This window comes from Ictidomys tridecemlineatus, chromosome 4 (genome assembly GCF_052094955.1).
Source record: "Ictidomys tridecemlineatus isolate mIctTri1 chromosome 4, mIctTri1.hap1, whole genome shotgun sequence".
NCBI lineage: Eukaryota > Metazoa > Chordata > Mammalia > Rodentia > Sciuridae > Ictidomys > Ictidomys tridecemlineatus.
The window spans coordinates 31,955,683-31,982,099 of NC_135480.1; the positions used below are offsets into that span (position 1 = coordinate 31,955,683).

A 26,417-nucleotide genomic window follows, 5' to 3' on the forward strand; every position below is an offset into this window, starting at 1 on the left:
CCCAGGAACCATGAGGATGGGGAAAATGAGGGAGAGAAAGGAGAAAAGTGAACAAAAGGTGCATTATAAGTAGGGAAATTGTTGCTGTATCCCGCTTGAGACTCTTGGAGGAACCAAGAATGGTCCCCCTGGGAACCAGGAAGACTGGGGCATTCACACAATGACTCCAAGCCTACACTAGTTGTGGCTACACCTGCCTGTGGCCCAGCAAGCTCTCATAGCACAGGAGAAAGTGGCAGAGAAGCAGAGATGTGTATGCCTTGGGTGGGGAGTTACCAGCCTGGGGGAAAATGTCTAACACTGTTACAGGTGAATTCCAAGTTGAGCCAGAGAATCTGAGCAGGACATTGACAAGGCCTGATGCAATAACCCAATGCCAAAATAAAACCCAAATTATCGGGGACAAGCCAAGGACCTTGCAAAGGAGGCTGATCTGCAGAGAAGAAAATGTAGTGGAGAATCTAAAGGAAGATAAACCACGGACACAGAGACAGAGCAGAGGCCTGGACATCACATCACTCTATTTAGCAGCAACCTGAAGGCACCTATCTGGCACAGTCGCCATAGAGGATGACCCAGGATTTGTACACTGCAATGGCTTATCCATTCTCTATCCATAATTTCTTCCAGATCCTATCCATACAGTTGTTGGTCAATCCTTCTAAATTACTCTCACTTGTATGAAGCTTACAAAATATCAAAAGACTTGCTCCTCTCCCTATTTGTCTTTGGAACTTGACCCTCTGCTTCTTCATCCAGTGCCTTGGAGGACCTAGAACCTCTGGAAGGCCTGTATTCTAATGTCCAACATGACACTCTTCCTTTTATTTCTTTGCAATAGTTTTGTTATTATCACTCACACCCTTTTAGTCAGTTAGGCTAGGTTAAAACTGCTTGCCAGAACACAAATTGATAACAGAAAAGGAGGGAAGAGAAGAATAAACAAGTGCATCTCAGGACATGTTCAACTAGGCAGTGTAGTGGAGTTTAGCTCATTGATTGGAAGCAGCCTCAGTACTGTACACAAGTGCTCACTGGATGAGAACAGTCAGTATGGCTTCTTTGCTTTAGTTTTTTGTGAGTCCATTCTGCATAACCATAAGAAAACACCCAAGCCAGGCTGACTTTATAAAGTAAAGAGGTTTATTTAGCTCACAGTTCTGGAGAATCAAGGTCATGATGCCAGCATCAGCTGGGCTCTATTGATGACCTCATGGTGGATGGCAGCAGCACACGTGGTCCAAAATAGGAAGCTAGAAAAGTTGGAGTTCCACAATCCCTTCTGAAGGCACAACTCCAAATGACCTAAGGACCTCCCATTAGGACCCACCCCTTAAAGGCACACCACCATAATACTGCCACACTGAGGACCAAGCCTCCCACACATAAATCTTGAGGGTCTACCATATCCAAACCTCAGCAAGCTTTCTTTGCCTGAGAGCTCCAATCCCTGAAGAAGAAGAAACTGTGCACCCACCCAGAGTACTTTTAATTTGTAAAAATATCTGAAATACAGATAGTGCTATAATGACTTGGTATCAAGGAAGTTAATATTGAAGACTGAAAGTATTTCCTTAAAAAGTTTCCCCTTTATTTAAATAGAGCTCTTGCGTAGCATGTGTAAGGCACTGGGTTTGTTTCTCAGTGGCACACATAAATAATTAAAATAAAGGTCCATCAACAACTAAAAAAAAATTTAAAACACAAACTTTCCCCTTTACTTAAATTAGCTTGAGAAGATTTTTGTTTCTGTGCTACCAGGAAAGCCTATGCAAATAGCATGTTACCTGTATGAGTCAGGACTCTGCCAGAAAACAGATCCAACCAGTGGAGAGGTTTTTTTTTTTTTTTTTTTTAAGCAATTGACTCATCATATCTGAAGTTTGATTTGTATTTATTATTGAATGAGTGAACAAGTGAAAAAAATTGCTGATTTTTCCCTTAAATTTAGGACTTGCCCTGATTCAAATTTGGCTTAAATAGGATTGTGTGACCTCAACCAGGCAGGCAGAGCAAAATCCCATATACACTGACATATGTGCAAAGAATGCTTCTCACAGCTTTATTAGTAACATCCCCATTCTGAAAATTACTTGAGTGTCCATCAGCAGTACATGGGCAAATATATATATATCATACTGAAATGAATGTGAGTTGTGGTTACAGATAAGGTGTATAATTCTCACCAAGTGGAGCAAGAGAAGCCAGACACAAGAAAAATGCATTAGTGCCATTTATAAAAAGTTCAAAAACAGGTAATATTAACCCTTCTTAAACAGGGTTTGGAGCTCTCAGGTTAGAAGCTAAATAATTTTTTTACCTTGTGGACATATGAGGTGGGTACTGGGGATTGAACCTAGGAACTCACGCTTGCTAGGCAAGTTCTCTAGTAGCTATGCACCCCACCCCCACCCCATTCTATCTTTATTTTGAGACGGAATCTCACTAAATTGCCCAGGTTGGCCTTGAACTTTCGATCCTCCTGTCTCAACCTCTCAAGTAGCTGGGATTACAGGGATGAGCCACCATGCCAGGTTCCAACATTATACTTCCTGACATGGATGTTAGTTAACTTTATCACAACCTGTTAAACTGCATTTTTTTTCTGTATGAGTGTTTTATTTCATAATCAAAAAGTTTAACATTTTGGGCTGGAGTTGTAGCTCAGTGGTACAGCACTTGCCTCGTAAGTGTGAGGCACAGGGTTCGATCCTAGCACTACATAAAAACAAATAAAGGCATTGAGTCCATATACAACTTAAAAAAAAAAAAAAGTTTAACATTTTCACCCAAGGTCTCCTGCCAATTCCTGAAAAAAACAAAAGTGAGGGAATCCACAAACTGCTGACATGATCCCCTATTAGCCTCTAACCAAAGAGACCAGGGCGTTCACCCTCTGGCCTTCCTCTCTACCAGCATCTGCTTAGGGACACTTTTCTATTTTGCCTCTTTCTCCAGAATAAATGTCTCCAGTTTTAGTGCCTGATTAGATTTACAATATAACTAATTTAACAGTTGAAAGTCCTAAAATTCATCCTCAGCAGAACTTGCAAAGCAGCTGCAAAAATGATGAATGTCACTCCTGGGATCAAAAGCCTAGAAGGTTTTCGGGGAAAAGTTCAGTAGCATGCGCCCGCATAGCCTGTTCTGAGTGGAAGCCCCATCGGGGGTTAGAATCTGTCTCATTATCCACTGGAAGTGCCTGGGATACCTGGACTTCAGAAGACTCCTCATTCTTGTTCAGAATTCTCCGGGACCAAGGGCAGGTTCTTGTGACCTGTCTTCCAGGATCCTAGGCTTGAAATTCCGCCTTCAGCCCTTGGGGAGTTAGAGAGACAGCAGTGATTTTCAGGGCAGGTGCTGGAAGTTTACTTTTTGCCTCTGTTCATAGCTTTTAGTGCTTGGAAATGTGTAGTTAAATCTGCTTCCCTCCCTCTGGAAAACAGATTCCACACCCTCCCGCTGCCTGGGGAATAACAAATTTCATATGGAAACCTGAAAACCCAAAGAGAAATATGCAATGCTACAGACACCTCGTGTCCGACTAGCTGTCACAGACTCTCGTTTGGGTCAGGCTGTTTAAACTTCTTTGGAACAAGCATTTATCTATGGCAGGGTCATTTTATAGATCCATTAAATCTACATTTTCTCTTGGGCTCCTTTCCCCAGCTCCCCTCAACTCTACTCTAGTCACACACTCTAAAAACCCTCTTAAGCCCCAGGAATAAATCTGTATAAACTGCCAAGTGTTCAATCAGGCTTTTACTATATCTCTTTGCAATTAGAATAAATTTACTGCTTGGAGAGATGAGGGGAAATATGCGAGGTACTCCTTGGATAAATATACTGCAGTGAGAAAAGTAGAGGCACTGTAAAAATTATCTCTGTGAATTCAACAAGAATCGAGGTCACGGGAACCGCTACATACCAGGGAACGTTAATTAATGGGCCTGTAGCTGGTGGTACCACTTGGCTGCTCTACTCCAGCTGCCTGCTCTATATTTCTCTCGTTTGTAGGACTATTCTTGGAACAAATCCCATCTCTTTTTTTTCCTCCAAGTACAAAAAGTACATAAGTCTATCCTGGAAGGATGCCAACCTTTCAGAGAACTAAGGAAAGTGTTGTTTCTTTGCTATTTTTATCTCCTTTTTTGAAAGAAAGGACACTCTGGAGCGGGATTACTTGTAATCAGCGTTGGAGCTGTGGTCTGAGGTCACTGTTCTGGCACTGTGTGCACAGGGAGATGTCCTGAAGATGGAGAGCAGAGAGGGACACTTGTAACTTCCCACACCAATACAGAAGACACCTAAAAGACACTACTCAGATCTTCCTTGACTACTCACTTTGTATCCTAGGCCAGGCTGAATGCGCTCATTGCCTCCAAGCTGCAGAGGGAGGAGGAAGGGGGAAAAAGAAGCATCTGATAGAGGAGACAAAGTATTTCCAGGGTCAGGATAGCCTTTACCATTTAAATATTCTGGGAAACATTAAATGAGACCATGCATGTAAACCATTTAGCTGAGACACAGGAGTTAATTATAATGCAATTCCACAATTGAGGTCCAACCTACAAGTTTGACATAGGCTCTCTCCCTTCACTGCCTTGGGTTGCATTTCAATTTTGCATCGTTCTGGTTAAGCACAGATTTCAGTCAGAAAGATCTGGGTTTGAATCCAGCTAGGACAGCAGTCTCCAACTCAACCTTCTTATATGTAAAATAGGGCTAATAATAAACAGTTATGTGCCTCCAGGCAATTGGGAAGATTTAAAGAGACACTTCAAATAGACTTTTCCAGCACAGTGCTGGGCACATTGTAACAGTCTCCATAAATATTCATTGTGATCCTCAGGGCAGTTAGTTATCTAAGCATGTCCATAGGTAGCAGGAGAAGAATGGGGGAAGAGTTTGCTTCTTTGAGCAGATGAAAGCAGCTTCACAAGAATTGTTTTCTGAAGCGGGAAATTGGTTGCTTCTATTGCAACTGGCCTTGTTTTGCTTCTCACTTGGAAACTTTCTTTCTTCCGAGTTGCATAGTGGAGGGACTGGGCGTTCTTCCACACAATGACAGACATGCAAATCTCGCCCAGAAATAACAGGGAAAATGCCTGACTCTGCTTCTTTAAGGAATTCTCCAGGTAGTCATTAGCCTTGAACTCCAGGCTCAGAGCCCTGGGGATGTCCGCTTGCCCCCCAGCTCCCAAGACAGGAGGGTCATTGTCCACTTGGGCCTTTGTGAAGGAAACTCAGATTTGCTGAGCTCTTTAAGAAAGGAAGAATGTTGTAAAAAAAAAAAAATTTTTTTTTAAATGTTCTCCATTACGACTTCCAAACTGTAAAACGATATTTGGGACTTTTCAAAGACTTGGGACTTTTTCTGAAATTAAGGAATATGGATTTAAAGGGAGCCTTGGGGGATTAGATTTTTCTTCCTCTTTGAAGCATTTCAAACAACTTTCATCTGCTTTCAGAGTGCAAGTCAATTTGGCATGGCATTCTGGTAAAGCCTAGTTGTCTTCTCCACGGAACTGATACTTTTGTGCCTCATTTTAAACCCATTTGCAGAAATATTTAGGATATAGAAAAACAAAATTAAGATTGATCGTGAAGAACAGGAACATTCATAGTGAAGGGACAGCTTCTAAAAAACTGGAAAGACATTTTAAATTTTTTGTTTGGAGCATATGAAAATTAAACAAGTACAAATCTTGTTGTAGAACCAGCCGCCACATAATAAATATTAATTCTTAGTTTCCTGGTTGTCGGTCCTCCTATCGAATATTTAGAGTTTTATGATATGCATAAAATTACGTACTCTCATGTAATAGCACTGTTCTAAGAGACAGATATTATAATACTTATTGTACTGAAAGGGAAACTGAGGCTCAGGAAATTTTAAAAAGAATTAAAAAAAAAAGTAATATGGTAAGAGCTTGAACCTGGGACACCAGATTTTGATACTCAAAACCTTATCTATACTATCCATACGTCATTACATTTAACCTGCCAGGTGACCTTGACATGCCTGATCAACCTTTGGTGCCTCAGTTTCCCAGCCTGTGAGATTAAAATGATACCTCTCTGGCTTCCTTTCAGTATTTATTTATTTGTTAGTAAATAAATTTTCCAGGGCCACGTCCTTCATGTGACCAAGATTTCCAGAAACATGTATAATGAGATTGCAGGAAACACACTTTGCAGAGGCCAAGAATATGGCGCTAACACCCTATCAGAGGCAAGAGATGCTTTTTGTTTGTTGTTTATTTATTTATTTTTGGTACTGGGGATTGAACCCAGGGGTGTTCTACCACTAGTTACATCCCCAGCCCTTTTTATTTTTTATTATTTTGAGACAGGTTCTCACTAAGTTGCTGAGGTTGCTCTCAAACTTGTGAAGCTCCTACATCAGCCTTCTGAGTTGCTGGGATTACAGGAGGGGGCCACTGGGCCTCGTGGTGGTAGATGCCTTTAAACCCAAACTTTGTTAATAAGTTTATCAACAAAACTAGTAAAAAGTCTGGGCTGGGGTTGTGGCTCAGCGGTATACTCACCTAGCATGCGTGAGGCCCTGGGTTCAATCCCCAGTACTACATAAAAACAAATAAATAAAATAAAGGTGTTGTGTTCAACTACAACTAAAAAATAAATATTAAAAAAAACTAATGAAAAGTCAATATCTGTGGAATTCTAGACTTAATAGTCTTGAAATGTCTAGGAAAATAAATATATATATCTCTTCTGTCTATTTATTCCTTCATTTAAAAAGAAGTATCTATTAGGTCAAAACAGTCAATAACATAAAGTGATTTTCCTTTTATCTGCCTCTTCCCCAACTTACTTGATAGATTTCCCGTTGTTAGTTTCTCCTAAGACTTTTTCCAATTAGATACAATATACTTCTTATGTATGTGTATATACATATATAAATACATATATTCAGATACATATGTTATACAGATTCACATGTGCATTTTAAAAATGAGATCATACAATATATGTTGTTCTGCAACATTGTAATTTGACAATGTGCCATAGATATGTGCTCATTCGGATCTCATCCTTCTTAAAGGATGGAGAGGATTTTATAATTTATTTAACTAACTCCTTACAGATGTAGATACAGATTACGTTTCTGTTATTTAATTATTAAAAATAATGCCTCAGTGGATAATAATGATGATTTATTAATGTGGGAAAAAAACAATCTAGGGATAAATGGACTAGAATAAATTTAAAGGAAATGGTACCCAACAAAACCCTGACCACAGAGTGCAGCAAGGGGCATTGGAGGTGAGCTCATCCTTCTTGCTTTAGCTCTTCACCATGGCAGACTAATACATAGCACCTAGGAAAGAACCCAAGAAAAAGAACCAGGTAAAGAAAACAAGCCCAGCAGGAGTTTTTAGAGTTTAGCATATCTAGAAAAAAAGCTAGGTAAGGCTCATTGTTGAATGTGCAGAGACCATATGACGTGTAAGAAGATCATCTATAAAGCTCAGACTTTATATCATAAGAAGGAATTTAACAGAGAGGATGAGAACATGTTTGAGAGTTTAGTCTCAGTGTCTGTCCCCAGAGGCAGAGTTGTTTCTTATTCTACACTGTCACCTCTATACCTGGCATAATTCCTGACAAAGAAAAAGGTGTTTTAAGTACTTGAAACAAAATGCAAAATACTACTCTTAAGAGGATGAGAGGAGTAAGACTGTGGAACAGGGACCAGCAGAACCAACCTGAATGTAGAAAAATCTTAATTTGTATCTTTAAAAGTAAGTGAGAAATTTAAAAACACTGAAGTTTGGTTTAAAGTAGTAAGTTCAAAAGTTTTTCACCAAAGCCTCTGTCTTTTGCTTTTCTGAGCATGTTTTTCTAAGTACTCTGCAGTGTGTTTTATTTCATTGTCTATTCAAAAAAGATAATAATTTAAGCTATAACTGGATGTTGAATTTTTTTAAAAAATTTTTCTTGAACCAAGAAACAAGTGACTTTGTGTTTGGCTGCCAGTTGAATCAGTTGGTTGGCTTCTGCCTCTGGTCCTCAGCATTCATGCTCTTAAATGAAGTGACAAGAACCAAGTGGCCGTAGCATGTCTTTGGCCTTGCTGAAAGAATTCAGGGCATAACTCATAAGGCCCTGTGATGTCCTATCAACAGGGTGACTTCTGTCCAGTCAACCAAGGGCTCAGATAAGTAGACTTATGGTTGTATCCATTTCTTTTCTTCTTCCTCTTCTTCTTTTTTTAAAAAAAATTTTTAGTTGTTGATGGATGTTTATTTATTTATTTATACATGTACTGAGGATTGAATCCTGTGCCTCACACATGCTAGGCAAGTGCTGTACCACTGAGCTACAACCCTAGCCTGATTGTGTCCATTTCTCAAGGTATTTGTATAGAACAAGATAACCAAAAGGATATGAGGGATTTATGTACATATATGAATATAACATAGTGAATTTCATCTGTATATATACCCAAAATGCACTCATTAAAAAAAAAACTATAAATCAATAGAAGAAAGATCAGTAGAGGGAACAGGGGGAAGAAGTACTGGGAATTGAATTGGTGCAAATTATATTCCATGCTTGCATAATTATGTCAAAATGAACCCCGATATTACGTATAATGAATTGATAAAAAATAAACAGCCAAAATAATTTTTTAAAAAGAGGGAAAGAAAAGCCAGTTTAGTTGCCCTTAATTTCTATATCAGGGCCAGCAAATTACCCAAAAAAGTGCCAGGGGGAAGATGGCTAACCCTTGTTCTCCATCATTTGAGTCCTCCAGAGTGATAATTCAGACTCATCATGACACTGAGGCACTGTGGGAAGAAAGATCAAATAAAATTGACTATTTTTCTGGTATACTGTTTAAATGTTCCAAGCATGAATAATTACATAGTTCCAAACATGAGCAGAAGCACTAGATAGTTCAGAGAGACCATTCCCTGATCATTCTGAATCAGCAGGATAGTTTGAGCTTTTCTTTTTTTCTTTTTTTTCTTTTTTTTTATCAAGTCCAGACCCAAAATCCATCCTGAATTCTCTCTCCCCATCCCAGCAGGGCTCCAGCTCCTGAGAACACATGCTCCAGAGTGTTCTGAATTAATCTACGGATAGAATTATCTGCAGGGAGGAGACCTGCTGTCCCGGCGATAGAGAGGAGTGATTTGTTTGGGAAGACTTTTCAAACATCATCTTTTGTCTCAGATGGTAGGGAACTAGCCTGGAGTCAGGGATTGGGCTGCAGGTCTTTACTGTGACTTTGCTGCGTGGCTTTGAGCTTCATTTTCTCCATTGCAAACTAAAGAGTTTAAGTAGATGACTATGGTGTGGAGAAGAGCGCCCCTTACTAGTTAGTGTATGCAATAAAGTATGTTGATAAAACCAAATCAAGACTCCATAATCCTAAAGACATATGACTGTTCACATAGATTTTTTAAAAAATTCCCAGGGACCCTAAGAGCATATCACTTGGACATCAGTCCTAGGTGTGGACATTTTTGCCACTAAATCAGGCATCCCTTGTCCTTGGGGATTCTGGTAAGAGCCTCTCCTTCTTAAACTAGATCAGCTGTAAACTTTGCCCTTCCTGAAGGCCTCAAGAACCCAGGATTTCTATCAGGGACTCAGCTATAAGCCTAGGTTTGTGGTCCTATCAGCAATACCATTCTTACTGCTCTCTTCAATAAGTCTTTTGTTTCCTGAGCACCGTGAGGCCCACCAAGAGCAGCTAAGCTTGGCCAATCTTCCCTGAGCTCCATCTCAAAAGGCAACTTCAGGGCATATGGAAGAGAAACCCTTCACAGTGCTATTGACAGAGTCTCTAACTGCATGGACTTATGTCCTGATGAAAGCCATCATTTGCTTGTTGATTACGGCTGTCTTAGTTTATTTGGGCTTCCATAACAAAACCCCATAGACTTACGTGTGTCTTATAAAGAAGAGACATTTATTTGCACAGGTTTTTTAAATGTTTATTTTTTAGTTGTGGTTGGACACAATACCTTTATTTTATTTATTTTTATGTGGTGCTGAGGATCGAACCCAGGGCCTCACACGTGTCAAGCGAGTGCTCTACCACTGAGCCACAACCCCAGCCCCTATTTGCACAGTTTTTGAGGCTAGAGATCAGGGTGCCAGTGTTGTTGGATTCTGGCGATGGCCCTCTTTTGGGTTGCAGACTGCTGAGTTCTTGTTGTATCCTCACATGGCAAAAGGAGGAGCCCTCTGGAGAGAGCTCTCTGGGGTCTTTTATAAGGGCCCTAGTGCCACTCATGAGGGCTCCACCCTCATGAACTAATCACTCCCAAAGGCCCCACCCCCTAATACTATCACACTGGGAGGTAGGATTTCAATGTATGAATTTTAGGGGAGCAAATTCAGATCACAACAATGACCCATTTACAGATATTAAGAAAGCATCAATTCCAGCAGTAGCCTGGAGATAGCAGGCTTGTTTCTTGGCCAAGACAACTCCCTTGAGGCAAAGGAAATGGTGGCTGTCTGGTTATTTGCTTTTTTCCTGCTTCTCTATTCCATTTTTTTAAAAAATTATTTTTCTTTAGTTGTAGATGGACACAATGTATTTATTTTATTTATTTATTTTTATGAGGTGCTAGGGATGGAACCCAGTGCCTCACACATGCTAGGCAAGTGCTCTACCACTGAGCCACACCCCCAGCCCTCTCTATTCCATTTTTGAGAGGCAGTAAAGTAATACCAACTACAACAATAGCAAACAGTGTCAGGGCCTTTACTCTGTGCCAGGCACAGATTCATCTACTCAATCTTTACAACAACCTTATGAGGCAGATTTTGATTATTAGCCCATTTTACAGATGAGTAAAACCAAAGGCAAAATTAAACAGGTAACAAGGAAGGAATCAGGATTTGATCCCAGGAAGTCTGGCTCCAGAGTCCATGCTCTGAGAGGACTTGACGGTTGAATAGGCCTTTGTTGAATCCTGGCCCTGTCTGATCTTGGACTGGACTCTAAAACTCTCTGAGCCTCTGCTTCTAAATCCATTTTCATTTGTGAGGATGATAAAAGCATGCCCTGGTAAGGTTGCTGTGAGATTTAGGTGGGATGACAAGTACAAAGGCCTCGGTGTGTTATCTGGCATATGCTAAGGACTCAGTAATGGCTTTTACTACCAGCGAGAGGCCAGTAGGTTGCATTTTGGCCCGGCTCTGGTACTGGGGAGAGACTGGAAGGATGGTTGGCCATGGGTGAGCTCCTGATGTCCGTGATACTGTGGAGCATCCCTGGAGTCAGGATTGCAATATGGAGTTGAGGGAAAGTGTTCAGTTTTGCAAAAGAGGTTAGGAAAATGTTGCTTTGGGAAAGGTATTTAGTGCTTATTGTTGTAGAGGCAATAAGCCTGTCAATAGGAGGAGGCCACAGAGGTTGCACCATGGCTCAGTACACTTGGGGCTAGTCTTCCCTCCTCCCACCCCCAGAATCATGTGTCCTGCCTGGCTTATCATCTCTGAGAGAGCAGCCTGGATACAGATCCTGTGCATCCCCATTAATGACGCACCTGATGAAGCATCTTCCCTTCATCAGGAGAGAGGGAGAACTGAAGGTGAAGGATTCCATGTGTCCACACATGTCAGCCTTGATGTGGAAGGTGAGAGAGATCACAGGTCACCAGCCTCGGCCGAAGACAGTTCACTAACCTAAGCAGATGTAAAAGAAGCCCTGCAGGAAGACAATGAAGAAAAATTTTTATTAAAACCACAATTCAGCATATCTATAGCATATCCATACATGGAGTACTATTCAGCTATCAAAAGGAATGGTGTACTAATATATGCTACCACATGGATGAGCTTCAAAAACAATATGCTAAATGAAAGAAGCAGACACAACATATGGCTATATATTGTATGATTCCATTAAGTGTCCAGAAGAGGCAGATCGGTGGTTGGCAGGGGCCAAAAGGAGTGAACAATGGAGAGTGACTGGTAATGGGTATGGGTTTTTGTTGTTGTTGTTGTTGGGATGATGAAAATGTTCTGGGGATATAGCAAGGTTGGCTGCATGCTGTTGTGAGTATACCAAAACCATTTGAATTTTCTTCTATGCTTAAAAAATTTAAGCAATACATTTCAGCATTCTAAAGCAAATATCAAAAGGCCATTAATTTAAAACTAGCAATCTTTTTATTTTGCATATTCTAAAATTTTCTATGTAAGTATGAATTGCTTTTTAAAAAAATTTTATTTTGAAATAATTGTAGATCCACAGGAAGTTGCAAAGCTAGGATAGAGGCTCTGTGTACCCTCAGTTTCCCCCCAGTGGTTACAATCTTACATAACTCTGGTACATGTGGAAGCTGGGAGTGCATTGTGCAGTGCCTACGTATAGTTCTCTGCCATCTGTCACAGGTGTTTGTGTAGCTACCACTGCAATAGAGGTGTCAAATTTGGGGCAGGGGGGTATAGTTCAGTGGTACAGCATGTGTCTAAACATGCTGGCCCTATCCCCAGCATTGCAGGGGGAAAAAGGAAACTATTTTACCACCACCAAGTTCTTGTCCTGTACCCCTCCTCTCCTCCGGTCCCAACCCTTGGCAACTGCTCATCTGTTCTCTATCTTGAAATTTTTCCATTCAAGAATCTTATATAAATAGAGTATGTGCCCTTTTTTAAAAAAAAAAGTAAAATATTTTGTACATTTAACAAAGTATTACACAGTAACAATGCATTAGGTAGCTAATTATTATGCCATTTTAAAAATTAATATTTTTTATTGATTCTCTTTCTAGGTGTACATGATATTAGGTAATAATTATAAAAGCCTGGAATATAATCTGCTCTAATTCAGTCCCCAGTACTTCCCCCTTTTTTAAAAAAATATTTTTTAGTTATAGACGGATGCAATGTCTTTATTTCGTTTATTCATTTTTATGTGGTGGTGAGGATCGAACCGAGTGCCTCACATGTGCGAGGCAAGCGCTCTGCCACTGAGCCACAAACCCAGCCCCAGTACTTCCCCTTTTGAGATCAGCTTTTTTTTTCCCCCACTCAGCATGATGCCCAGGAGGTCCACCCAGGTTTTTGCAGCTGTCAATAATAGATCACTCATTTTCTATTCCTGAGGCGTATGCTATGGCATGGATGTACCCCAGTTCATCTATTTACCTATTGGAGAATACTTTTCTGTCTATTGCTGGATTTGGACCCTTACAAATAAAACTGTTAGAAACAGCAGGTGTTGGTGGAGATGTAAGCTTTCATTCCTTTAGGATAAATGCCCAGAAATACAATTGCTGAGTGAAATCCTAAGTATATGTGTGTTTAGTAACTTAAGAGGCTGCCAAGGAGCTTCTAGACTGGCTGTACCATTTTACACTCTGCCAGCAATGCAGGAGTGACCCAGTTTCTCTGCGTCCTTGCCACCACAATTTTTGACCTTATCTGTCCTAACGGGTGTGTAGCCTTATCTCCTGGTGGTTTTAATTTGCATTTCTGTAATGATAGTGATGTTGAATGCCTGTTTCACCTGTTTGCCCATTTCTACTTTGTTTTCACCATTGAATTTTGAGTTTTTTATATATTGTAAAGAAGAGTCCACTGTCAGAATGTGTGGTTTGTAGAAATAGTCTTTCCTTTTGCAACTTGTCCATCATTCTCTTAACAATGTCTTTCCCAGAGCAAAAATACTTAAAACAAAAAACAACGAAAACCTTGATGAAGTCTAATTTAGAGATTTTTTTTTTTATGGACTGTGGGGTTTTTTTGTTTTTTGGATTTGTGTATGTACATGTGTGTGCACACACATGTTGGGGATCGAACCCAGAGCCTTGTGTTTATATGTTCTACCACTGAGCTAAATCCCCAACCTTGCTTTGTGCTTTTGATGTTGTCTAACAACTCTTTCTCAAGCTTAGACTCAACAGTTTGTCTCCTATGTTTTCTTCTCCTATATTTTATAGTTCTGAATTCCTTTTTGAAAAGGCATTTTTTTTTCCTAAACACAAGAAATGCATGCCCATTTTAGACCATTTGGAACACTGGAAAAAGCTAATGGGAAAATTAAAATCACTAGTAACACCAACACCCATAAATGTGTTTTGGTATTGGACTTGAAATTTTAATAAAAACATGACCTTTGTTCTAATGGGAAAATAGAACCCTCCAATGGTAAATAACACCATGGAGAACCAGACTGGTGCTGAAGGAGGGGTGCTTCTCTGAATGCTGAGATCAGCTGGGGGAGTCGCCATTCAGAAAAGACAGAGAGCTACTGACCCGAATGGTAAAACTCATGTTTATGAACACCAGCTGTTGGTCACAGACTGTAATTACCCCACTAGATAAAGAAGCCATTTAAGAGCACAGGTTGCTACAGCTGAAAAAAAAAAAAAAAAACCCAGAAAATAACCATGTTGGAAATCACAGGATTGTCACTAAGCAGAGTGTCAGGTTTGAGGGTGGACTAGTCTGTGTGTGTTTGGTAGCTTGGGACAGAGGCTGATCTAGCAGATGGGCCAGTATGGGCTCCTGTTCTGGTTCTGTTGGGGTTAGAATGTAGCTCAGGGTGGAACACTTGCCTCGCATAAGCAAGGCCCTGGGTTCAAGCCTCAGCACTGAAAAAAGAAAACTTATTTTGTTGGAGGGTCATTTATTGAGGTTCTCTTTTTCCAGGTCTGGCATGTGGGGGCTTCTGACAAGAAGCATCCTTCCATCCTGTCCACTTCTGATTCCTGGGCACCTGGAATTCTGCTTTTGGCCCACACACTTACCTGCCTAATATGGTCACATGGTAGCATCTGAGAGCCAGCAGTAAACTCCAGCAGCAACCCTTTTTAAGCAGCTGGTCTTAAAAAGAAGTATCAGCAGGGCTGGGAGTGTAGCTCAGGGGTAGAGCCCATGTGCACTAGGCCTTGGGACTCATCCCAAGTAACAATCCCCCCAACACACACTCAATAAAAACATGAAGCATTAGCCAGAAATTTCCCCCCAAACCCCACCCCAAGCCTCCAGGGAGCTGATAATCAAGTAAAACTTGCTATTTAATTTGTTTGATGAAGTTAAGAAACAATCCTGAATTTTATTTGGTTTATCTAGACATTCATATGTCAGTTTTGCATCTACTAGAGTATTGTTTGAATTGCTTGACTCTATGCTTGCAAAGAAAATATTATTTTTTGATTTCTAAGTGAGAAGAGCTGTTGTTTACTGAATATCAAGGAATCAGGTGAAACCCTTGGATGCTGATACAAAAATTTTCATAAGCATAGATATTAAAAGTTAATTATGTAGTGAAAATTGCAACAAAATGTCCATCAAAAGTGACTTGGTTAACATAAATTATGATGCACTCATATAAAAATCAGCATTTATTACCATAGATAAAATGTGCCTACATATATTGAATCAAAATTTAGGTTTTAAATTCTCACATGGAACTCGATCCTATCTTTTAAAAGGTATTGGAGAAGAAAAATATCAAAATATAATCAGTGATAATCTCTAGGTTACTATGTTATGGAAAATTATATTTTTTTCCTGAGTTTTCCAAATCTAGTTGCATGGAAGTTATATTGCCTCAATAATCAGAAGGGGGAAAAAACAGAATTGCTAGCAATGGTCACAAGGTGGTATGTTCAATAGACCTGCATGTGTACTTTATAATTTTTTACCTACTAGTTGGTTGTTCAACTTATAAAAAATTGACAGCTAAAAACATTTAAGGGGGACAAAGAGTATAAGGTAAGGTAAAACGTGACAATTCTTTCCTTGTGACTTCCCAGAAGCCCTTTCACATGTCATTATTGTCTCCCAAAAATGTACATTTAAAGTAGAAATTGAACAGTGGGCACAGATCAGAAATATGGACACTAATGTGAAGAGGCGTAAGACTTTTTGTCAGAAGTGGATGGAAGTCAGCCATCTACTACTTCCCATTCCTTCACCCACTATCACATCAACCCCTTGTAAATATACAGTTCTTCAAATAAGGGAAATCACCCTCTGAACACATGGGTTCCAACAAACGTTGCTCCCCCAGCCAGGCATGCGAGTTAGCATGGGCTCTGATACCCAGATAAATCGAGTCCAGTTGAATTTCAGAGTATGTTTCAACAGTGAGTCACAAAGGCTGTGGATACTGCTCCTGCGTGCACAGAAGTCTCTCTCTTTCTCCTGTACTGCCCTCTTCCTGCATTTTCTTTTTAAAGTAGTTTCATAGTTGACTCCTAAGCTGGGGATGTGGCTCAGTGGTACAGAGTTGCCTAGCATGTAGGAATTTGGGGGTTTTGAGTCCCAGGATCAGGGAAGGAAAAAAAATGTTGACTCTTTCTCATCTTCCATACATCATCTTAGATGTCACCTCCTCAGAGAGGACATCAAAGATGGTAAAGCCCCTCTCTATCACCATTTCCTGATCAGATCCTTGGGAGAAGTTATTCTAATTTCTCATTTAATCAATTTATGCCTGCTCCCTGTCTTTTTTTTATATCCCCAGATTATAAACTTCAAAAGAATTTGGATACATGTGTGTTTAAATTGATCTCTGTTTAGCCAGTTTATATTTCATGATAGGCATTTAATACATATCTATCCAATGAATGATAATATTATCAAGATGAAAAATTTCATAAGTCCATCTTTAAGATGATACTCTAATTGTGTTAATGTTTTCAATATTGGCTGACCCCTGAATGGCAGGTCCCTTTATTTTTTTCGTGGAGTAATTAACAAACTTTTATTAAGTGCCCACTGTTTGCCAGGACCTGTGCTAGGTGATGGGGATAATGGGGCTTCAGGGAGTGCTCAGTCTAGCAAGGACGACAAATAAAATAGGTGAATAAGATCTAGGGAGATGTGGGATGTGATATGAGCAGTACAGGGTGTTGGTGGAGCATTGAGTCAGCTATTTCCTGAGCTTTATGAGAGCTGCAGCTGATGTTTCTCCACTAAAGTCACTGTGACAACCACTCAAGCCAAACCACTTCAGACCTAAAACACTGATTGCAGATATCTGTAAGTTTGTATGGAAAGATCATAATACGCTTTTAAAAGAGCGTAAATATATTTAGTGTAAGAGGCTGACACCACAATAAGCAAGAAGCCAGAAGAATAACTTCATCTCTGCAAAGTCTGATTTTATAAAGTGCCATCTCTAATTCTTTTCTCCTTCTTTCTATTCTCCACCCCCCCTTTTCATTCTCTCTCTCTCTCTCTCTCTCTCTCTCTCTCTCTCTCTCCCTCCCTCCCTCCCTCCCTCTCTCCCTCTCTCTCCTCTCTCACATAGCTCAGACACAAGACATGGAGAAGCAAATGTTTTCTGACTAGATGACTTCAGCGGATTAGCACTTCTTTGAAAGTGATATTGTTACAGCCATAGCGTATTTATGTGTAACACAGACATCTTTATGTATAACGCAGACGTGTCTGGGTGGGGAACGTTAGCATTCCGGCCTCGTCATTTACTAAGGTAGGAAGTTCAGCTCCAGATCCCTAAAGCTTTGGGGAATCTTGATACGGGGCAAAGGGGGAACCAGCAAGAAGAGGGGAGATTTCTTTATGGGTTATTTATCTTTTGTCCCCCCTAACTCTCCCGGGCTTAACTCCTACTCTCTGAGAAACAGTCCTTTTCCAACACAGCTGGGATGGCTGTCAGCAGAGGTACCTTTTTAAGGACAGCAATCAAAAAAAAAAAGGGGGGGGGGGTTCAGGCAATTAGAAACCGCTGGTAAATCACAGAGACACCACCTGAGTTATATTTTATAATCACCTGATGGCAAAACATTTATTTCAGACACTGACACACTATCACAAAGGAAACCAATCAGAGGAAACAGTCTCTCAGCATTTTTCTTGATCATGAAATCTTTTTGTTTCAACAATTTTAAAACTGTTTATTATTGTTCTATATAAATTATGAAAGTCACCCATAATTTATAATCTACCGTAACAAAATCAAACAATTCGAAAGTATATAAAGTCAAAAAATTAAAGTCCAGCCCTTCCTCTATCCTGGGCTCAAAAGCAGACAGCCAGTGGCAATATAACAGCCTCATATGTAATTTAAATGTTTCTAGTGGCCACATTAAAAGTAAAAAGAGCTCAGAGCAGTGGCATGTTCTTGTAAGGCCAGTGACTTGGAAGGCTGGGGGTAAGTTCAAGACCAGCCTGAGCAACTTACTGAGACTTTGTCTCAAAGTAAAAGATAAAAAAGGGACTGGGGATGTAGCTCAGTGGTAAAGCACTCCTGGATTCAATCCCCAGTACTGCCATAAATAAATAAATAGATAAATAAATAAACAGATAAATAAATAAAAGAAGAGGCAGCAGCAGCACATGAGCTGGGCCTGATGCATGCCTATAATCCCAGTGGCTCAGGAGGCTGAAACAGGAGGATCTCGAGTTCAAAGCCAGCATTAGCAAAAGTGAGTCACTAAGAAACTCAGTGAGACCCTGTCTTTAAGTAAAATACAAATAGGGCTGGGGACGTGGCTCAGTGGCCAAGTACCCCTAAGGTCAATCCCCAATACCAAAACAAACAAACAAACAAACAAACAAAAGTAGGTAAAATTAATTTTACTAATATATTTTATTTAAACCAATGTATCCAAACAATTATTTCAATAAGTAATCAGCATTATCAAATTATTAGTGAGATAAAATTTTTATTGATTTTTTCATTGTTTTTTTTTTGCTCCTACATTTGGTCTTATTATACACTTGCAACAAATCTCCATTTGAAAGCTAAATTCTTATTGGAGGGGTAGGGCTGTAACTCAGTGGCAGAGTGCTTACCTTGCATGTGTGAGGCACTGGATTCAATCCTCAGCACCACATAAAAATAAACAAATAAAATAAAGGCATGCTGTCCATCTACAACTACAAAATAAATACATAAAAAGAAATGTCCTCATTTTTTAAATAAATAAATAAATAAATTCTTATTGGAAATACTTGATCTGTACTTAGATGTCATAAAGCAGACAGTTGAAAAGCAGATCTAGTTGAAAAGTAGACTCATATATCCAAGTTGTTGCAAATATACTGAAAAGCTTCCCAATAACTGAATCAGGTACCAAGGTTTTGTTTTTGTTGTCTTTTGTGATACTGGGGATTGAACCCAGGGGCATTCTACTACTGAGTCACCTCTCCATATTTTATTTTGAGACAAGGTCTTGCTAAGTTCCTGAGTTTGGCCCCGATTTGTAATCCTCCTGCCTCAGCCTCCAGAGTGACTGGGATTACAGGTGTCTGTCACTGTGCCCAATCTCAAGTACCAATTTTTAAATTAAATTTGAAGTAGTTAAAATTAAATAAATTTTCCATTCTTCAGTTATACCAGCTATATTTTGAGTACTCAATAGCCACATGTGGCTCATGACTACCATATCTTTAGAGAAAACATATCTAAATTTCATTTCAGAAAAAATGCAAATCATACTATGTATTTTACTGAACAACCCCTTTTTATCACCTAGTTATATTTTGCAATTTTTTCTTTCCTGTACATATGGATTTTCATTCTTTCTGATAATTGTGTAATAGATTCATTTAACCACTTCCCTACTGTGGGGCATATAAGTTGCTTTTGATGGTTTGCTGTTCTAAATATCCATGTTTACACAATATTTCCATAGAGTATAGCCTAAGAATTAATACTTTTGGGCCAAAGGATGTATACATTTAAAAACGTGAGAGTCAGGGGCTGGGGTTTTGGCTCAGTAGTAGCGTGCTTGCCTAGCACTGGGTTCAATTCTCAGCACTGCATATAAATAAATAAAGTAAAGGTTCATCAACAACTAATAAAAAAGTGAGAGCTAGTAAACAAATTCTCTTCCCAAATGGTTGTGCCACTTCTATCAGACCTTTTAGTCTCTGGTGTTCTTTTCCAGTATCTGTAGATGCTCCAAATACCAGAATCATAAAACATTGCAAAGAAAGGGACTTAGAGCTTGTCTATGACAGTATTTTTATTTTAGAGACCTGGAGAATCAAGCCCAAGCTGAGGGAAGGGGCTATGCAACTCTCTCTCGTCCTTTGTCCGGTGTGTATACAAGAGTCTGACAGTCTTTCCGAAGCATGCTTGGGAAGGTTGTCCTTCCTCTGCTCAGGGGCTGCCCCTCACCAGCCCTGGATCATTATCAGCCCCATCAGCTAGATCAGCCGGCCTTTGAAAGGAGCATCACACCACGCCTCAGTGAGCAAGGAGCACAGAGCCAAGGGAGCTCTTCCTTGACATCTGTATCCAAAATTGAATTCAATCTGCTCCGAGGCTTGCTACAATTGCAAAGTGTGCCTTCCTGCCTCCCTTCTGCTGAGCACAGCCAAGTCACAGACCAAGGCGGAAGGAAAAAAAAAAAAAGGCATTTTGCTGCATGCAGAAATATGCTGCTCGGTTCAGCAATTCTCAGTAGGGCAGCTTAGACCCATTTTGCCTTTAATGCAAGGACAGAAACAGAAATGTCCTTCTGTGGGAAAGGTGATTCCCTTTAGCAACCCTCAGGCTAATGAGGCTGGAGAGACTCGAGGCATCTCACATGCCAAGATGGGCTTCTCCTGGGGGCTGCCCCAGCTTCCTCCCTCATGAATCCCTAGAACTTTACCAGGTCCATGAAATGGCCAAGTGCAGAAGCTCCTGGAATCAATCTCAACAGGACAGGTTGAGCAGGGAGATTACAGAGACTTCTATGATCATATGTTCACTTTAGGCAAGCCAGGCCTAGCACATGTCTCCATCTCCAGAAACTTTTCCTCTTCCCCATCAGTCCCTCGTCCCATCTTAGCCCTGCACAGCCCCATTGGCCTAGTTCCTATATTCTCCGCCTTCCTGTTCATATCCCCAGCTCAGTTTCATTAGGAGGATCTTAAAAACTTTTGCTTGGGGCTGGGGCTATGGCTCAGCAGTAGCACACTTGCCTGGCATGTGTGAGGCACTGGGTTCAATTCCCAGCACCACATATAAAAATAAATAAATAAAGGTCTATCAACAACTAAAAAAGTATTTTAAAAAACCTTTTGTTTATGCTACACATTTATGTTGTTTAAAAAATCAATTCAGATGCCAGAATGGTGGCGCACATCTGTCATCCCAGTGAGCTGGGAAGTTGAGGCATGAGGATCACAAGTTCAAGGCCAGCTTCAGCAACTTAACAAAGCCTTAAATAACTGAGCAAGACAAAATAAAAATATTAAAAAGGGTTGGGGATGTAGACCAAAAAATAAAGACATTTTAATTTTATTTCTTTTTCTTTCTCTTCTCTTACCTTCTCTTTCCACTCAGTTGCCATGCTTTCTTCACATATTGGCACCAACAAGCCAAGATTTAGGTAGAAGGAAAGTCTCCTGTTTTTGTAACATGTTGCCAGATAGTTCATGCTTCTGTGTCTGGTGTCTCCTTTTGGTCCTTTATTTTATTTTATTTCTGATGTGTCTTAATGTTGGCAAGAAAGAAAAGAGACATCATAGTAGGAAAAGATGGAAGAGAGGAAAGCAGGGAAACAAAATAAGGATTGATTTCGTGCTGTATTAACATGTCACTGTTAGGCTTCTACTATGTCATCTGAGCACGTCCTCATCCCCCGTGTGCTATCCATCAACAGGACTTGTTGATGTCACCTCTCAAGTTTCTCTCAAGTCTACCTTCTTCTTTCTGTTTCAACCATCACCCTAATTCAATCTTCTCCCAATTGGCTCCTGTCAACTTACACCCACTCTTGCTCCTCCTGTATGTTTCCCATTGTAGACAGAATGATCAAAAAGGACCTTTAGGCTTATGCTAAATCCTGCAGAGAATAATCATCATCATCATCACCATCGTTAAAATCTTCAAGCACCTACTCTGTGCCAAGAACTTTGTTAGTGTTTTTGTGTCTAAGCCACTTAATCCTCACAATAACCCTAGAGGTAGATATTATCATTGCTCTCATTTTAGAAATGAAGACATCAAAATACAGAGATGTATGTGATTTAACCAAAGATTTTTTTTTTAGAATTTTTTTTTATTATTTATTTTTTAGTTTTCGGGGGACACAACATTTTTGTTTGTATGTGGTGCTGAGGATCGAACCCGGGCTGCATGCATGTCAGGTGAGTGCACTACCGCTTAAGCCACATCCCCAGCCCTAACCAAAGATTTTTAAAGAAATCTTTATTATCTTGCTTTTTTTTCTTTATACCAGGATTGAATCCAGGGGTACTTAACCACTGAGCAATATCCCAAGGCCTTTTTATTTTTTCATGTAGAGTCTAGAGGCAGGGTCTCATTGAGTTGCTTAGGACCTTGCTAAGTTGCCAAGGCTGGCTTTAAACTTGGAAACCTCCTGCCTCAGCCTCCTGAACTGCTGGGATTACAGGTATGCACCACACAGCAATTTAAGTGAACTACTTTAGGAACCTAAATCACCAATAAATTCCCAAGTAATTAATATCTCTCTATATAGCAATGTATACAGTAGGTATACCACAGTAGGTATAAACTGTTGTCTAGATACTAGGGAATGGCAAGTGAGTTGCTTCTCACTGATGAATTACAAGTAAGCATATGGGTTGAGAAGGACTGAGGCTACTTCTGGGCTCAGTGGGAAACTGTGAGGGATTAAAAATGTCTATCCTGAGCCTTGTCCTGGTTAGAGCAGGGAGGGTCCTTGTTTTCTATTGCCCATATAACAAATTGCTATAAAACAATACAAATTTGTCATTTTATAGTAATGGAGATCAGACGTCCTCACTGGGTCTCTTTAGGCTACAGTGAAGGCACCGGACTCTCTGCCCTTCTCTCCAGGGCTCCCTTGGAGAGCCTGCTCCTGGCCTCCCTTGCTCCAGGGGATACCCACCCTCCTCAGCTGCTGGACCCTTGCAGTACTGTCTCAGTACAGTCACACATGCTCTGCTTCTGTCCTCAGATCTCTTTCTCTGACTCCTGAGTCACTTTTATAAAGATTCTTGTGATTTCACTGTGTTAAGCAAAATCCAAGATAATCTCCACAATACAAAATCCTCAATTTAACCACATCTGCAAAAATCTCTTTTACTACCCCAGGTAACATATTCACAGGTTCCAGGGATTGGGACAGGGACATCTTTTCAAGGCTATTGTTCTGTCCACCACAGTGGGTGATGGCATCTTGTGGTGGTGTGATCTCTGCTCTGATCCACATTCAAGTCCCATGAATGGATTTCACATCTGACACACAACACACATGTAAATGTTTGATGAACGAATAAGTGAAATAACTAATAAAACAAATATACAGGATAAGAGGGTTTCTGTCTAGGAGTGTAAGAAAGTGTAAACTGGCAGTGTAAGCTGCCATATTTAACACGCAAATTTGAGGAGAATCATTTTTTAAATCTTAATGGGGATTTCACAATTTGGGCAATGCCAAAATTAATAGTGGCAACTGAGGTTAATGTTAAGCAGATTTGAGTGCTGGAGGAACTTTTGGATGTACCAGTGTTTTCTTGACATCTTTGTCTTTTTTGGAGGGATACTGGGGAATGAACTAGGGGCCCTTGTCCACTGAGCCACATCCCCAGCCCTAGTTTCTATTTTATTTAGAGACAAGGTCTCACTGAGTTGTTTAGCACCTCACTTTTTTTTGCTAAGCCTGGCTTTGAACTCACCATCCTCCTGCCTTAGCCTCTGGAGCCCCTGGGATCACTACCCAGCGACATTTTTGGCTTTTAACTGTACCAGAAACTAGACGCTCCTTAAAGCGGAAGTATGCAGAATTCACTTCCTATAGAAGATGGAGGAAAGGATGGGTGAGAAATGGACTCAGGCTTCTGCCAGGAGAACTTCACCTCTCTCGGATGTAGCAGTTGTTCCTGAAGCAGCACCACTCAGTCCCAGGTAGAGTCAGCTCCACCAAGAGCTTCTGCTCTGCTCAGAATTGAGTTCAAGATTCTCAGGACTTACCATCTCCCTCCTACTCCCACCCATTGCTACCTCTCCAGTTTCACCCCTCAGCCCCCCATCTCCAGTCACACTAAGCTTCCCCAGAACCTCCAAGCCAACCCTTCTTGCTCCAGGGTCTTCTGACATGTGAGTCCCCAATTCTGGAATAGTCTTCTACCTTCTTTTGCCCAATGATTTCTATTTAACTTTTTTTTTTTTTGTACTGGGGATTGAACCCAAGAGCACTTTAACCAGTGAGCCACCTCCCTAGCCCTTTCTATTTTGATTCTGGGTCTCATAAGATTGCTTACAGCTTTGCTTAAGTTGCTGAGGCTGGCTTTGAACCTATGATCCTCTTGCCGCAACCTCCTGAGCCCCTGAGATATAGGCATGTGCCACCACACCGGGCCCCTACTTACCTTTGAGGTTCAACTCAAAATCATTTATCACATCCTAAATGCATGTTAACACTATCTATATCATGTCCCCTTCCTTTCCAGGTTATAAAAATGGCTCAGTGTCAAGAACTTGGAATGTGGACTCACTGGTTGACTATATTCTGACGCCACCACTCATTAGCTATATGACCTTAGGTAAGACATGTAGCCCTCATGCTTCTATTTCCTCATCTTCAAGATGGGGCTAATGACAGCTTCTACTACAGAGGACTGCTACAAGGATTAAATGAGATAATCCACCCAGAATATTTGGAAGAGTACCTGTCCTGTTAGTATACGCTGTTATATTCCTTTATGGCACTTATCAAAATCATCAAGATTAAAACTTTATTTTTGTTCTTATCTAATATGTTTTTCTCCATTAGTAAATCCTACAGAGGCAACACAGCATCTCTCTTGTCCTCCATTGTATCTGGGATGATCAGCCCACTGCCTGCCGTGTTTTAGGCCCTCAGTAGATGAATGGGGAAATGGCTGGATGCATGAACCTATTACTACTCCTAGGCTGGGAGCCAAGAAAAAGTGTCCCCCTTGTCAGGAATAATCACTATTATTCAAGAACATTGGAGATTTCTAATTACCAGTTTCTGGGCTGATTACCAGCTTAGAGTTCGATGTTGGGCATTTTGCTCACTGTCTCCTCCTCTCTGGGGCCTGTTCTCACGCAGGGCCTTGTGATGCTCATTGCCAGGCAGATTTATGAAACATCTCAACAGACGCTTACATTCCATATGTTACAATTTACACATTCCTGCTGGGGTCAAGGTGGGGAATGGCATGTGTGTTAATAGCTGCATTTCTTACATGAACTTTCACATAAACCGTCTTCCCAGCTCATTTTACTGATACGTTATAATATACTTTTTAAAACGACATTTCAAGGTCATGAATGAATGCTTCCTAACTTTCATTTTTAGATAATTACAAGTCTAGAAAGGGCAACTAGAGGGAGGTTTCTGAGCCCAACCCCCTGTCACTGACCAGAACTCTTTCTGAATCATCCTTGCAGATCTCCAAGGAAACAAAGGGGAACATTCTTCTACAGTGTCTCACAATCTGACTCCAGTTGCCCCTTTCTGTATCCCAAGGATGCATTGGCTCTATGTGGTAATCACCATTGTCTTTGCAGTTCTAGAAAAAGTGCCTTTTGTAGAAAACATCCAACAACATTGTTGAATCCACATGGCCACCATCAAGCCGGTCCATCATATTGCTGGAAACTTCCCACAAGCATTTGCTTCTTGGCGAGGAAACAGACTCACATAAGTCTGTGCCATTTTGTTGTTGTTGTTGTTGTTTTTCCTGACCTGAATTGTCAGTCAAACTCTATCTTCGGGCCATTTGTCAAAACACCATTGTTTCCTCTCTTCCCTGTGGCAGTTTCATTTCTATTGTTCAAAAAAAATCAAAAGTCAGAGCAGCCTTGGGTTGGTGGAAACAGGGCTAATTCATTGGGTAGTGTAGTTTGTGACCACCAGCCAGTCTCACCATTGGGGTTCAGCAGACTGTGGGAATCACCTCCTGCCAACCAACTTTGGCCCCTTCAGGAGACTACAACTCATAAAAGTTTCTGTCACAGATTGTTCTGTTTCAGGGCCACAATATACCGGATGATGGCTTCCTATGACAGGGCAATTTCTTCTCCCAGATGTATCTTTATTATAAGAAACTTATTTCTTGTTTATAAGAAGCTTATTAAGAGTAAAACATATCATTAAAAAAAAAACCCAAATATTTGCTAGATCTGCTCTTTGCAGAGTCTTGGGCCTAAAGCTATTACTGAAAAGACACACAGTTTTATGCTAACCTGGATCCGTGTTGTTCGGGAACCATAGCAGCAATTTTCACATGAGGATAACATAGCTAAGACTTTTTTAAAAATATTTTTAGTTGTAGGTAAAAATAACACCTTTAATTTCTTTACTTAGTTTTTTTTAAAAAATGTGGTGCTGTGGACTGAACTCAGTGTCTCATACGTGCTAGGTAAGTACTCTACCACTGAGCCACAACCCCAGCCCAAGCTAAGACATTTTTAATGGTGAACTGTTTTCTCCACTTGTTTAACATTATTTACCTAAGAAATGTAT

General features: G+C 40.4%; 1 long non-coding RNA gene across 7 annotated transcripts in view; it reads right to left on the bottom strand.

The window, feature by feature from the left end:
• The window catches only part of LOC120889599 (uncharacterized), a 53,968-nt gene that overhangs the window by 12,002 nt on the left and 15,549 nt on the right, over positions 1-26,417 (bottom strand). The window contains exons 2-5 of one of the 7 annotated variants that reach the window (XR_013437657.1): positions 21,240-21,406; positions 11,541-11,701; positions 4,345-8,819; positions 1,122-4,249 (exon numbers count right to left, since the gene is read on the bottom strand). This is a non-coding gene — a long non-coding RNA (uncharacterized LOC120889599). Of the gene's footprint in view, positions 1-1,121; positions 8,820-11,540; positions 11,702-21,239; positions 21,407-24,911; positions 25,082-25,311; positions 25,719-26,417 lie in introns of those variants that run through there. The other 6 variants (XR_013437660.1, XR_013437659.1, XR_013437658.1 and 3 more) reach the window with 6 other exon arrangements.